The 14306-nt window shown below is 43.2% G+C and overlaps 1 protein-coding gene across 1 annotated transcript in view; it reads left to right on the forward strand.

Moving 5' to 3' along the window:
* The first annotated feature begins 286 nt into the window (after window positions 1-286).
* The window catches only part of STRBP (spermatid perinuclear RNA binding protein), a 95977-nt gene continuing 81957 nt past the window's right edge, over window positions 287-14306 (forward strand). Inside the window, exon 1 of the mRNA XM_015418443.1 lies at window positions 287-353. The gene's annotated coding sequence lies outside the window, so the exon portion shown is untranslated. The remainder of the gene's footprint in view (window positions 354-14306) is intronic.

A 14306-nucleotide genomic window follows, 5' to 3' on the forward strand; every position in this document is an offset into this window, starting at 1 on the left:
GCGAACCGAGTTACGTCACTTGCGTAAAGGGAGCCGACTTCTCAGGTAAGAGTAACAGGCAACTTACGCCAATTCCGACCGTAGCGTGGCCAGAGGCGGGGAAGAACTAAGGTACAATTGCGGCGCTTGCGTGGCGGACCGGGTCCCGCGCTGCGCAGCTAGCGTAAGGCAGCTCTGCCTTTCTCAGGTGCAGGGAGGGGGCGGGCTCACGTTGCCCGGCAGCTCTGGCCGGGCCCAGCCTATGGGGGCGCTGGGCGCTGTCACGTGCTGTAGTAGCCCCCGAAAGCTGCCTGCTGCGGAGCTGCAAGAGACGGAGCAAGCCGGGACGGGGCCAGGGGGCTGAGTGAAGGGCGGTAGGGACTCTCTTCTTTTGGGAGGCTTGCCGTGCACTGGGGGAGGGGCGGGGAGTGGAGCTCGGAGGGGTCGCAAAATGTACGATGCAAGGGGGCGGGGCAATGAGGAGCGATTGGGGGGCTCGATTCAAGGGGTCAAGGGATGCCGCGGAGAAGGCGGGCTAGGTAGGTGCGGGGGTGGCCTGTTAAGAGAGGGGTGGCTTATTTATGTGTTTGGAATCGTTTATTAACCCCCTCCCCCCGCGAACATGCATACGGTGTAAGCCACAACAGCTCTCCTGTGTTTTGCATGGAGCTGAAGTAGTGGGAGGGGATGGGGCGGTAGATCTGAACCAGGGTACGTTGTGGGAAGGAAGGGGTGCTGTGGGGTTTGGAGGAGGAATAGCAGCAAGGGGCTGTGGTGTGAATTCCTTAGGTCAAATGTACAATCTGAAGCGAGGCAGAGGGTTTGGGATCTTGGAGGAAGGTGCTGAGTGAGGGAGGTGGGGTACCTGACTCAGGGCAGTAGGCAGCAGTTGTAGGACAGTGTGATCTGCAGTGAGCTGGCTATAGGGCTGGAGACAGAGAGGATTGAAGGGTGGCTAGGAAGGAGTACTTCTTAGGACTGGGTGCACAGAAGTAGGTAGAGAGCATCATGTGGCCTGTGTTGCCACTGGATCTAGGAATAAGCCTGGGGATTCTGAGGAGGGAGGAACCACTGGGCAGCTGATGGGACGCAGCAGAGGCTGTGTTTTGCAGAGTGGTAGCAGCAAGGGAGAGTGAGGAGGATTGGGGGGGCAGCATTTGTGGGTGCTGGTTGTATGGCAAGTTGGGTGTGCGTGCGGAGTGATGGATGTGAACACCTGCAGGATGGAAAAGGCAGGAATATATCTTCCAAGAGGCTGGAGGCTTGTAACCTGATAATTTGGGTTGGGAGTTCTCTTGGAGGGAGGCAGGCAGGCAGGCGGGTAGGCTTAGTCAGGCATTGTTTGGGAGGAGAAATATTCAGGCCGAATTGGCTGCTTCTGGGTTGTTTGGTTCACAGTGTCTGGCAATGAGTAAAGAAGCCCTTGAGTGTCTACCTGAGGTTAGGTTGGATCCACAATGAAGTTAGTAAAAAGGTGGCATTTGCCCCATCTGCTCATGTTTATGCAGCAAGCAGGGATTCTTATCTTCTAAAGCAGTTGTGAATCCTGTTTTGTATCTGCATGAAATTCAGTGGTGTGGTGATACATGCAAGATTTTGAGTAATGCAGGACTCTTTTTCAGAGGAATTCTGGGCACAGATGTATCTATAAAGTTTTCCTTTTATATGTATTCCTGATGTCTGACCAGAGGAGAACTCCTGGGGACTGGTATGAGCGTTCTATTGTCTTTTCTTGGGGAAGATACCACTTCCACCGATTATATCCAGCCTTTAATTACAAATGCCAGGATTTTTTAAAACATGGTTTTTATCTTGTCTTGTTTTTTTGCTCTACTTGTAATGTGGTATCTACTAGAAAGAAACCTATGGCTTGGAGTGACTTTGTGGGGCAGTTGTGTTCAAATATACTGGGAGGGTTGCTGTCATGGTTATGTGCAAGCTTACAGGGGGGGGGGGAAGACAATGTGGAAGTAAAAGGCAGGATGAGAGCTGGATTTCCAAAGCACCGGTAAATGGTGAACAAGTACTGTCCAATTCTTCGCAGACAGCTGAGGCTAAGTATGCCTCTTGTGGAGAATTTTGCGAAGCAGTTCTGTCCAGGAAGGTGATCACGAGTGGAGCTAACATTTATCATAGGTGCTCCATTCCACCTTTTGAAAGGGGACAATTTTGATGACAGGAGCATTTCCTTGCTTGATTTTGCCTCACACATACCTCAGCTATTAAAATCCAGTCTCCATACACCTGGCTTAATGCATCATATTGTCTCTTAGCCTGTCCTGATTTTTCCAAATATGAAGCATCTGCACTTCCTAGTGGCTTACGAACACACTGTGCTGTCCCTGTGCAGCAGTTCCAAATTTGGTAGCAATTCTGTATGCAGTTTTTAATTGAAAAGTCTCATGCTTTGCTTCCCTCACCCCTTGGATTTGCTGTCTCCTGATTATTGTTAATCATTAAACCCAAAGTCTGGAGTAGAAGCTTGGGGAGGAATGCAGACAGAAAGAAGAGCAACATCTGTAGAAGGTGTCCTATGGGATGGCTACAGCTGTGCTGTGCTTAGTATAAGGTTGGAATGAAAAAGTAAATATTTTTCAGCTTGTCTCCTGATTTGTACTATTGGACATCTGTGCTAAAGAGCTGACTTGCCCTAAACATTTTATAGTCAGACAAGATTTTCCTTTAGAGATATGAGATGCCAAGTGACTTTTGGCCAAGCCATGGCATTCTGTTTTTGCTACAGTCTCCTCTGTTGTCTGTGAGTTTTAATGATCTTTTTGTGAGCTTTACTTGAGGTTTTTAAAAATGTGGTTAGAATCTGCTTCTAAATCCCATAGCATGTTTTCTAGCAGGCCTGTAAATGCTCAGTAACCACTTACCTGCTTGTGCGAAGTCAGACTCTCTTCTAAGTGACCTAAGGAGACCTTGCAAGTACCTGTGGACAAATTGAATAGCTGAAGGTTTTGTGGGCTAGTAATTCTGTCGACTTGCATGCAGTGTAGTGTGGTGGGTAGAGTGTCAGACTAGGATCTGAGAGACCCAGGTTCGAATCCTCAGTCTGCCATGGACGTTTGCTGAGTGACCTTGGGCCAGTAAGACACTCTCAGCATCACCTACCTCACAGGGTGATGGTTGTGAGGATAAAATGGAGGAGAGGAGAAAGATGTAAACTGCCTTGGATCCCCACTAGGGAGAAAAGTGTGGTATGAATGAAGTAAACAAACTAAAGGCCCGTGTTTGGTCCGAAAAACATTGCTGCTATACATATTATACTAAATGGATGCAGTGGTTATTTTCTGAGAAGTTGGACAGGAAGGCCATTGTGGCTCAGTAGTAGGGCATAAGCTTTACATGCCAAAGGGCTCCAGGATTTTGTAAACTTGGTGTTGGGAAAGACTTTTCTGTGCTTGAGAGCCAGTGTCAATCAGAGGAGACAGGACAAGGACAGGGCTAGGTTGGCTACTGGTCTGACTGTGAGGCAGCAGTGTTCTGAACTACCGACCTTCTAGCCTGCAGTTCAGCAGTTCAAGACCCAAGTGCCGCATGACGGAGTGAGCTCCAGTCTCTGGTTCCAGCTTCCAGCTTCAATTCAGATTGAAGACAGTCCCCACTGAAGTGAATGGAAGGTGCACAAACCTAAGGATCTCAGAATAGAGTACGATATTTATTTATTCAACTTTTACCCCACCAAGGCAGGCTCAGGGCGGCTTACATAAAAACAATAAAACAGTATACATTTTAGTTTAAAAATACATAATGAACAATTTTAAACCATTGGTATATTGATGGCGGCATAATATGATAAAGTGCATTTAAACACATTCGGCGGTGTAACCACTTAAGTAGCTTCAACTAGACATAGATCGGCTCGGGGCCTAGCTAATCAGGGCAGAGGAGAGCCCATTTTTATCCTCAGCCTAATCAACTGTAGAGGATTGTTGTAAGAAGCAGAGTCTGGCCCAAGGCCACCCAGTGATCTTCATGGCTTGCAGGAATTTGAACCTTAGAATTCTCAGTGCAAGTGTGATATTCTTTTCAGACAGACGTCCTTGTTAATGTTTGAAAGGTTTGTGTGGCTGAGAGGAATGAAATAAGCATTATATAATTTAAAAAATGGACAAATTTAAACTGATTTCTTTCCTTCCCTTCACTGCCAAATGAGAGAAATGTCGAGGGGGGTAATATAGGGCCCTGCAAATAGAACTTAGCAAAGAATGTTTAGAATGTTCAGTGTGATATGGTTGCTTGTAACAACAGGTGCCTTTCAAGGTAAGAGGTATGTCCCTTTAAGAGGGATCCAAAGGATAAGATGGAGTTGGTTTGTTTGGGGCCCTGTTGGATAGAAAGAGAGATAATTATAAGAAAGGCTGAAGGTGGATGATTTGGACAGACTTGCCTTAATTTGGAATTGCCTTTTAGAAGGAAAGGATACAAAGGCCTCCTAAATGGATCCTATTCAGTCTTTATATATAAAGTTCTCACTTTGTGTAGAGAATTCTGTAAGCCAACAAAGCAGTACTTCAGTGCCTTTTCCAGGCTGTGAAATATCCAGTTTCTTTGTGCGGATGCTCAAAAGGGTTGCTGTAAGCTAAGCAATGGAACCTTTGTGGATTTTTGTCAGTGTGCAGGAATAAGAAATAGATATGGGAAGGTCTGGACTGGCCTTGCCTTTGTTGTATCTTTGTAACTCCGCTGCCACTGATTCTTGCATACAAGCTAGTGGTATCTTTTTATCAGTGTAGATTGAGGACAAGCTTTTGCATTGCACGCAACTGCTCATAGAGTGGAAGATGGCTTTGTCTGAGATATTTAAATGGAGGAAGGGCCGTCTACAGGCAAAGTTTTGTTTTTATTTTGTTTAAGATAATGGCCTGCTCATGTACCTTTCTTCCCCTTCATGTAGACACAATGGGGCTCTGTTTCTCAATGGCCTCTCCCTCCCTCCTCCCCCCCTCTTCCCCAACAGTTGCTAGACAGATTCCTCAGGAAGTTTACAACCATGGTATGATAGGCAACAGTTTTCCTCTGCTTCATCTCTTTCAGTTGTCAGATTACAACAAAGCATAGTATGGTCAAGGGCTCTCGCAAACAGGTGAATATAGGACAGGGGATGGTCCCTCTAGTCACGGCACAGGTCAGTCTGTCCCATCATCTAAGCACAGTAGTAGATCCACCTGTCTGTGTTAATATTGAAGAGCAAAACCAAATTCTGAGCAGGACTGCTTGTCCGTGTTTTCTTGGAACTTCCACAGCCGTAAGAAAGTTCTGTTGCTTGTATTATTTAGAAAAAAAATAGCTGGCATTTACATGCCACTTTTTGTCTGTTTATTTAGATAACTTTTATGCTGCCTTTCCATAAACAAACACAATCAAGCTACCTTAGACACATTAATGGAAAGGTGGGCTAGAATTAAAAATAATAAATAAATCAGGCGGCTGATGAAATAAAACAAATAAAATGCAGCATGATCATTAAAAAGTCACTGTGATATACAACACTGTGGTGCAGTGGTTAGGGTGTCATACTAGGATCTGGAAAACCTAGGTTCAAATGCTCTGCCATGAAGCTTTCTAGATGTTGGTACTTCACAGGGTTGTTAGGATAAAATGGAGGGTGGGATAAAAATGTGCTAAACAGAGGTCGATTCGGGGGGATCGCGGGGGATCGCAGTTCCCCCGGGTGAGGTGCGGGGGGCAGGGAACATAACGAAGCCCCGCCCCTTGCTTCCGGCCGCCCCGCTTCCGGCCCTCATTCAGCCAGGAGGAAGCAGGAGAAGAGGGAGGGTATGTTGCTTCCTCCCCGCCTCTCCCCACCTCTGCCTGCCTGGGGCCAGGGAGGGCCTTGGCGGGGCTTCCTCGCACTCCCGCCGGCCTTGCAGGTCCACCGCCGGGCCCCTGATGTCAGGGGATGTGGCATATGCTAATGAGTTCCTCTAGCTCTTTTTCTACGAAACTACCCCTGGTGCGAAATAAATTAAAAAGCGCATGAAGCTGATAGCACTGATTCTGTTCAATGGCCTCCTGTTATAGCTAGGTTTTTAAGTGATGACAGAAGGCTATAATGAGGGAGCTAAATGAAACTCCTGGACAAAGTAATTCCACGGTGTAGGAGCAGCTGCTGAGAAGGCCTTCACATGGGTTCCTGTTAAATGCACCTGTGCACACGGGTTCCTGCTGCAGAGCTTGTCTGATTTTGGAACACTGAGTGGAAGCATTTTTTTCAGGTATTTTGGATCGAAGATGTTAAAGAGTTTTAAAGGTCAAAATGAGTACTTTGATTTTAGCTTGGAAACCTACTTGGGAGCCAGTGTAGTTGGTATAGTCTTTAAATATTTTTTTTTATAGAAAACAAACACAACACAAACATGCACACATAACTTGGGGGTTCTGTTACATCATTAAATTGTCTATTTAAGTAGCTCATACAATATTTATTTATTTTCTATGTCCCACCTTGTATTTTTGTATAAGTCTTTTGCATATGATTAAAATATGGTTTGTTTTCCTTCTAGATTGGCTGTATGTTAATATATTTTACTTATTATATTCTTCAACCCATATGTAAGATCTTGACCATGTATTTTCAAAGCTACCTTCAGCTTGTCCTCTCAGCACTAAGGTTAATTTGTCCATTTCTGCCATTTCAAGCATTTTATTTATGATTTCTTCTCTTGAAGGTGCCTCATTTCTTCTCCAATACTTAGCATACAGAATTCTTGCAGTTGTCACTACATGTATAATAAGATAGGAATCTTGCTTTTTACAATTTTCTGGTAATCAATAAAAACAATTCTGGGTCATAAGGACAGTACTCTTTAACTTTTTTGGTAATATTTCATGAATTCAAGACCAGTATTTTTTAACTCTATCACATGCCCACCACATATGAAAGAAGAACAAACTTTTTTTGACATTTCCAGCAATCATTTGGTAGGTTAGGGTAAAACTTTGATAATTTATCTGGAGTGATATACCATCTATAAAACATTTTATAAATATTTTCTTTATATGAAATTGCTTTAGTAATTTTTACATTTTTCCCATACCTATGACCATTTTTCCCATACCTAAGCCAATATTATGACCCAAGTTTTGTGCCCATTTAACCATGGAATTTTTAACTACTTCATTTTGTGGCATTAATACATACATTTTCTTAATCAATTTCTCATCAGTATACATCAATATCTTATCCATTTCTGTTATTTTTGTATAAAAACCTGTTAACTTATCCTTGGCATATCTAGATTCTAGTTGTACGATTCTATTTGTATTCTTTCCCACCAAGTTAGGTTGGATTCTTGTTTTTTAATGTTTTCTGTTGGTTTTAGTTCATTTTTATTGTCCAACAAGTCTTTGTATCGTATCAATGCATTTTTTTTTTGAAATAAATTTGGGTTTGTGAAGGCTTTGAGTGGTGAAAGTAGTTGGTATAGTTTTAATGTGCTCATTGTAGTAAGTAAGTGTTAACATTGTGGTTCCCACATTATGAACCAGCTGAAGCTTTTGGACCATCTTCAGTGGTGTGTTATGGTAACCTAGTATGGGTATTACTAAAGCATGTATGGTAGTGGCCCAGCTGACTTTCTCTAAGAATGGTCAACAGCAGGTGTAACAACCTAAGCAAGTGCTGCTTGTTGTCTTCTTATCTAAGGAAGAAGAAGAATTGGGGAGCACCTCCAGGCTACAAACTTGCCTTTTCAGGTTAAGTACAGATCCATCCAGATCAGGCTGAGCTGGTACTCCTCTGTTGGCAATTCACCCAATTGACTGCACTGTTTGTCAGTATTTTCCGGCGTATAAGACGACTGGGCGTATAAGACGACCCCCAACTTTTCCAGTTAAAATATAGAGTTTTCCAGTTAAAATATAGAGCTGTGCTGATGCTTCTGGCGTACCGGCGTATAAGACGACCCCCCACTTCTGAGAAGATTTCCCTGGGTTAAAAAGTAGTCTTATACGCAGGAAAATACGGTACTTACATTTGTTCACCCTCATCTAGTCCTTTACTATGTCCAGTCGTGGGGTTAACATATTTATGGTCTTTCAGGCATTAGATGGAAAGGTCATGCATCAGAACTTCAAACAACCTCTCCTGGAAGTTTTATGTAAATATTAAATAACATGAGAGGCAACATGCGACCCTGCATAACCCCATAAGATGCAGAGCTAAAGCCACCTAGAATCTTCTTTTGAAACCTGCCTTTCAGGAGGGACCAGACTCATAATAAAACACTACCTCCAGGACCAGTCCTTGTTCAGTTGTCCAGAATGGTTGATGGTTTAAAAAATTGCTTGGAGGTCCAGGAGAACTTGAGATGTTATTTATGTGTCAGCAGAGCAGTATAGATCACCAGTCAGGGTGACCAAAGCAGTTTCTGTGCTGTATCAAGGATGGAAGCCAGGTCTAAAAGAATCCATCAGGGCTTGACAAATCCCATGTCACCATACCACCTAGAAATTTCATTGTGGCATCTAGTATTTTGAGCAGTGGTTTTATTGTAGTGTCTCTAAGTGAGCCTCAGGAGAACTACAAACTAATAATTTTACATCTGAAAATTATTTTCTGTATGACATAAAAATACATGTGCATGAAGTTCTGGTCATTGCTTGTTTATATGTGAGGTTTACACCATTCAGTGGTAGATAAATTTATTTCTTAACCAGTTGCTTTTTAGAATGGCCCCAGTATTCAATTAAACGATGCTTTTAAAGACAGTAATAGAATGATGAGAAATTGGGGAGAAATCAGGTTATGGGTAGATGTTAGCTTTTTGTTATGGTGATGACAAAAATGGTAAACCTATGTTTATACACTACAACAGTTTTGTCATAGCTTTAATAAAAGTAGGAGAAACTGAAGAGTTCAGGGTTAGGTTTTGTGGAAGCAATAATTTGAAAATACAGTAATTAAAATACAAAATCCTGAAGGCTGGAAAATGAGTCTGGCTCCTATAATTTTTGGACTAGCTCCTAGAGCCAAAGAAAATTTGTCAAGGCCTGATCTAGATAATTTTTATCCAGAAGTACCATAGTTGGGAAGCCACCACTTTCAGTAATGTTCCTTAAAAGTAAATTTAATGCAACCTGGAAAGTCCTGGAATCGGCTATGTCCAAAGATTGCTCCCTCCCCACCAGGAGTGTTGTTACCACTTCTGTTTTTAAGAGCAGAGACAGTCAGCCCTTTATTTATTATAGAAAGTGCTTTGTATATTTGATCATACTAACAATAATGTTTTTGCCATGCACTGTATTGTAGATGGGGGCAGGGATCTGTGGCTGAGAGAGGCTATATGTACCCATCTCTTAGTGGGCTAAGACTGGTGTAACCTTACATAGGATTGTATTATAAGGCCTTTAGATTTTTAAATTTCATAAATTTATGTTATTAATATGCCGAATAGTGCAATTGTATGTGCAACATGAGGCATTTTATGTTGTTAAAACCATAAAATAAGTTTCAGTTTGATTGAAAAAAAGTATTGCATATATTTTAGGTTTTTCACAGATTGTCTTGGTTCCCCTCGCTTCAAAATTTCCGGAAACTTTCCATTGCTTCTTGCACCAAGTCATATTCTAAATATGCTCAAAGTTAATTGAAATGCTGCTTCAAAATCCGTACCTCAAAACCCATGCCCTTTTTGCCCTGGCCCATTTCTGTCCTTCCCTCATCTCTTTCTCCTCTCCCCCATTATTGAAATCTGGATTGTAAAGTACTCAAGGTTGCCTCTTTTGCACTTTCCAGAGCAAAATAGTCAATGCAAATAAATGTTTTGTTTATCTATTTACTTTCTTCGTTTTAGTGGATTCTGTAGAGCAGCAGTTCCTGAGCACTGGTGAGATTATACTTGGGAGCCCTGGGTTTAAGGTCTTGTTCCTATGACCAAGGTTGACAAGAATATCTGTTTATGAGAGTTCGTAAGTGGCCCAGGATAACTAGGCATGTAAAAATTGCACCTTGAGTTTCTAACAACTCTTTACACTTTGCTGTCTTCCTTGTGCATCATAGTACTTAAATTTTTTTTGCTGGCTCTGAATTCTTTTTCCTGGTGCCGGAAAGTTGAAACCCCTTTTCTGCTGCTTAATCAGGCATTGCTTTTCATTGGACCAAAGTTGTTGCCATAGCAAACGTTTGGATTGCACAGAACTCTTTTTCCGTCTTATTTGGAGGAAGATGTACAGTTAAAAAGCTTGCTTTCCTGCAAGCCTTATTGGTTTCCACAGGGGTGTACGTAAGCTGTTTGACACCCAAGGTGGATAATTTTTTAACACCTCCCCCCCCTTTTTTTTGCTGTCAAGTAACAGCTGACTTATGGCAACCCTGTAGGGATGTCTATGTGTTTTGTGTGCTTGCCTGGAAGTCATGGTGGACTTCTGGCAACCCCTACTGGGGGCTTGGACGTTTTTTTAGAGAGGTGGCTTGATTAGCCTGCCTCTGGTATTCCTTGGAGGTCGCCCTTCCAAGTACTTGCCAGAGCCGGCCCTGCTTAGCTTCTGAGATCTGACGGGATCAGGTTTGCTTGGGCTATCCAGGTCAGGGAGGCAACGCCGTAGGGTTTTCAAAGTAAGCAATGTTGGGAGGTGGTTTGCCATTGCCTGCTTCTGCATTGGCTCTGCTTAGCTTCTGAGATCTGACGAGATCAGGCTAGGCTGGGGCTATCCAGATCAGGGCCCCTCCTCTCTACCACAAAATTATTTTCAGTAATAATCATGAAATAAAATGAATAATAATAATGACCAGAAAATAGATTCAGATGGGTAGCTGTGTTGTTCTGAAGCAGCAGAATGAAGTTTGGTTTTAAAGGTGCCACTGGACCCAAACTTTGTTTAAGTGGACACAAAAGAAACACAGACAGTTTAAAAATTATTTTATTTAACTTTGTATATATATTGTCATGCAAGTTAAAAAAAAATCAAATTCCAGCATGCTATTCCATTATGAGAGCCAGCATGGTACAGTGCTTGAAAGTGTTGGACTAGGATCTGGGAAATCCAGGTTCGAATCCCCACTCGTGCCATGGAAACTTGCTAGGTGAACTTGGGACAGTCACATCACTCTCAGCCTAGCCCTGACCTGGATAGCCCCAGGATAGGCCAATCTCATCAGATCTCAGAAGCTAAGCAAGGCAGATGTGGAGGCAGGCAATGGCAAACCACCTCAACCTCTCTTGCCTTGAAAACCCTACGGGGTTGCCAACATAAGTCAGCTGTGACTTGACAGCAAAAATAAATAAATAAAATACCCTAACCACTTGTGTTCTGAGGAGGCACTTGGGAGGGCTTCTGTTCTTCATTTTGAAGCCCAAGAGCTGACCATCCCAAACATGTACAAGGCATTTTTGAGAGCTAGGAGTCTGCCTTTGTATTAACTTTTACTAACAAACACTAGCCAAAGCATTTATTTATTCCTCAAATTTCTACCCCGCCCTTCCAGCTGAAAATAATGATTGCAAGCTTCACCAGACTGGATGTTAAGGAACATACTACCCACCAAAGAAGGGTGCCCCATTCCTTCATTATTTCCAAAGGACTAAACCAGTCAAACCAGAGAATCCCTATAGTAGATACTGAAGGCGGGGGCCATTTTTGCGAGCCCAGCACAACTAGTGCAATGTACAGAGTTTCCAGCAGTACCAGTGCAATCACAGAGTGTTCAGCAGAACCCAGTGCCATTGTGGCAAAGCCAGCTGATGTCAAGCACAGAATCACAGTCCAAGCAAAGGAGGGGGCTTGGAGGCCCAGCAGAACCAGCGCAATGTACAGTGCCCAGCAAACTCAGTGCCTTCTGTTCATAATATTAACAAAGGTTTGTTATTATACTACTCTTAAATACATTTGGTCACCAAGCAGGATAGGGATGAGAAGGTCTTGAGATCAAGAAGTGAAAATAAAAGGGAAAAAATTAGGTGAAGGGAGACAGAAATGAATGAGAAACGTGTGGAAAAGAGGGAGAAAAATTAAGAGAGGGAAAGGTTGTTTTATTTTGCTCCAACACCCTGAGTACTGCTTTGCAAGATCTGGCTGAGCTGTGGGTGCAAAGAAAGTAAGAGAGAAAGGCTAGACTAGTGGAGAAAATGACCCGCAGACTGGCAATTACTGTAGCAGCTATCAGTATGCTGGCTTGGCTGTACCATCCATTAAGCAAGTTTGCTTCAGTCTTGGAGAAAGGGAAGTCTAGCCGATCCTAGAGCGCTTTTTGCTATACTCAGAGTTCCGTGTACTCCTAGTGCCTGCAGCTAGAACTGCATTTTAAAAATAAAAGGCATTCGGCTAGACACAGCATGACACTGGCTTCAAAAGCCTTCCTCAAGCTGTGCCCAGGGTGGACTGCACCCCTGCCCCGCCCTTGGTATGCCACTGGGTTTCTACCCCCTTCTTTAGAAAGCCATCTGGACCACTTTACATCCTGTTTGGACCAGTGTGTCTCTGTGCCTCTCCCTGCTGGTGAAATGGGAAAGTGATGGGATAGATTCTGTGCTATTAAAGCTGTCTAAATAAAGACCACAGAGACCCTTGGATGCTTAGATAAGAGCATTAAATGCCTGAAATGCTGACAGGAAAAGAGGTGGGTGTGGGTTTACACTTGCTTAAAATACTAGCATGGGTTGGTATGAGCCGCTGTATGATCAGAGAACGCTGAGTCTTTTAATGGAAATGGTGCCTCTGCTGTGGAGGATAGATCGGTTGTGAATGCTGCAGTTAACATGGCTAGTTTTTGCTTATTCCAGACTTCTTGTATGTCTCTTTAAACGTTCCCTTTGCTTGGAGCTGCTTCCTTCCTTCCTTCCTAACTTGTGGGTCTCATTGATGAATAACTTGAGTTTCAGAAAATCTTGTTCAGGTGGGTGTATTTTTGGTGAGTGTGTGCATTCATATACAAGGTTTGAAAACTTACTCTTTTTATAGAAATAATGCTTTAAAAAGCACCCACACATTTTCCACATTGCTCTGGAACTAACTGTGCTTGGAGACTTGGCTACGTGGAGGTGTGTGAAAGGAAGAAAGCGAGAGAAGGGGCAAAGAAAGGGCTCTGCCAAGCCGCCAGCCACGGCACTGGCCAGGAGTTACTTGAGATACTTCTTAGCTTTGTAGGGCATCTGGTAAGATACTTAGTAGAGTTTACGGCTTAACTTTCCCTGTAGACATTCTTCTCTCTTCTCCCCCCAGCCTATCCACGTCTCAAGCTGCCTTTGCAAGGGTTTGGGGCTCAAAGAAGACTGAAAGGGCAACACCTGCCTGCTAGCTCTCCCTCTTTCTCAGAACAGCTTCTAATTGTTTAGGGGACCCTCCCACTCACTGCAGAAAGCTGTGAGCCTTTGAGCCTTTTTTTTTTGCTATGGCACAGTAGCTAAGAAGACAAGGAAGTTGCTTGTTCAAATGTCTTGTCAGCCACAAAATATTGCCAGGTGACCTTAGGCTAGCTACTCCTCTTTGGGCCTATTTCTTCTCCACTACCACCATCCTGGCAATGGGCAGATAATCAATACTAGCATACTGTAGAGGACTGTTTCAGTCCTACTGAGATGGTGGATCTGGAGCCTTTTGAATCTAAACTATTCCTTGTTACTACTTGCTGTACTATCTGTGTGGCTTTATTTTATTTTTTTTAGTTCAAACTAATTACGTGTCAGTTCTCCTGTTGTTCAACTGAGCTAGCGAAATTAATTAAAGCACTCGAACATAAAATCCTATTTCAGTAAGACTGTTTCAGAACCAGTTGACATCTTTCCTGCCGATTTCCGTTTATAGTTTTCAAAGCAGACTTTTCCCATTAGATCACCCACCTCCCTTTTTCTAAGTTCCTTTCTATCACAACTCAGTAATATAGTGCTTGCTTTGCATGCAGAAGGTACAGGTTTAACCTGTGGCTTTTCCAGGAGCTCACTTCCTCAGACTCAAGAGGACTGCTGTGAGTTAGGAGAAAGTGTACTGAGCTGGATGGATCCATGAGCTAGATGGATCCATGGTCTGACTTGGTATGAAGTAGCTTCATACATTCATGAGCAAACATCTGTAGCTATGCTTTTTAACATTTAACAGGACTAGTCATAGCTGAACACATGCTTTTCATGCAAGAGGTCCCTCGTTCACTCGAGGCATCTGTACTTAAGGAATGAAAGATAACTGCTGAATGGACCTTGGATAACCACTGCCAAAGAGAATGGACAGTTCTGTGCCAGGTTGGCCAATGAGATGACTTTGTATAAGGCAGCTTCATATGACTTTCAGCAGGGTTATGCTCTATGCCTTGGTGCTGTTCCTGTTTTGCTCCTGTGCTCAGAAGGATGCTGCCTTTCAAAATAACGTTAGCTAATTCCTTGTTGTTC

Source organism: Gekko japonicus, unplaced genomic scaffold (genome assembly GCF_001447785.1).
Source record: "Gekko japonicus isolate JY-2015 unplaced genomic scaffold, Gekko_japonicus_V1.1 scaffold127, whole genome shotgun sequence".
Classification (NCBI taxonomy): Eukaryota; Metazoa; Chordata; class Lepidosauria; order Squamata; family Gekkonidae; genus Gekko; species Gekko japonicus.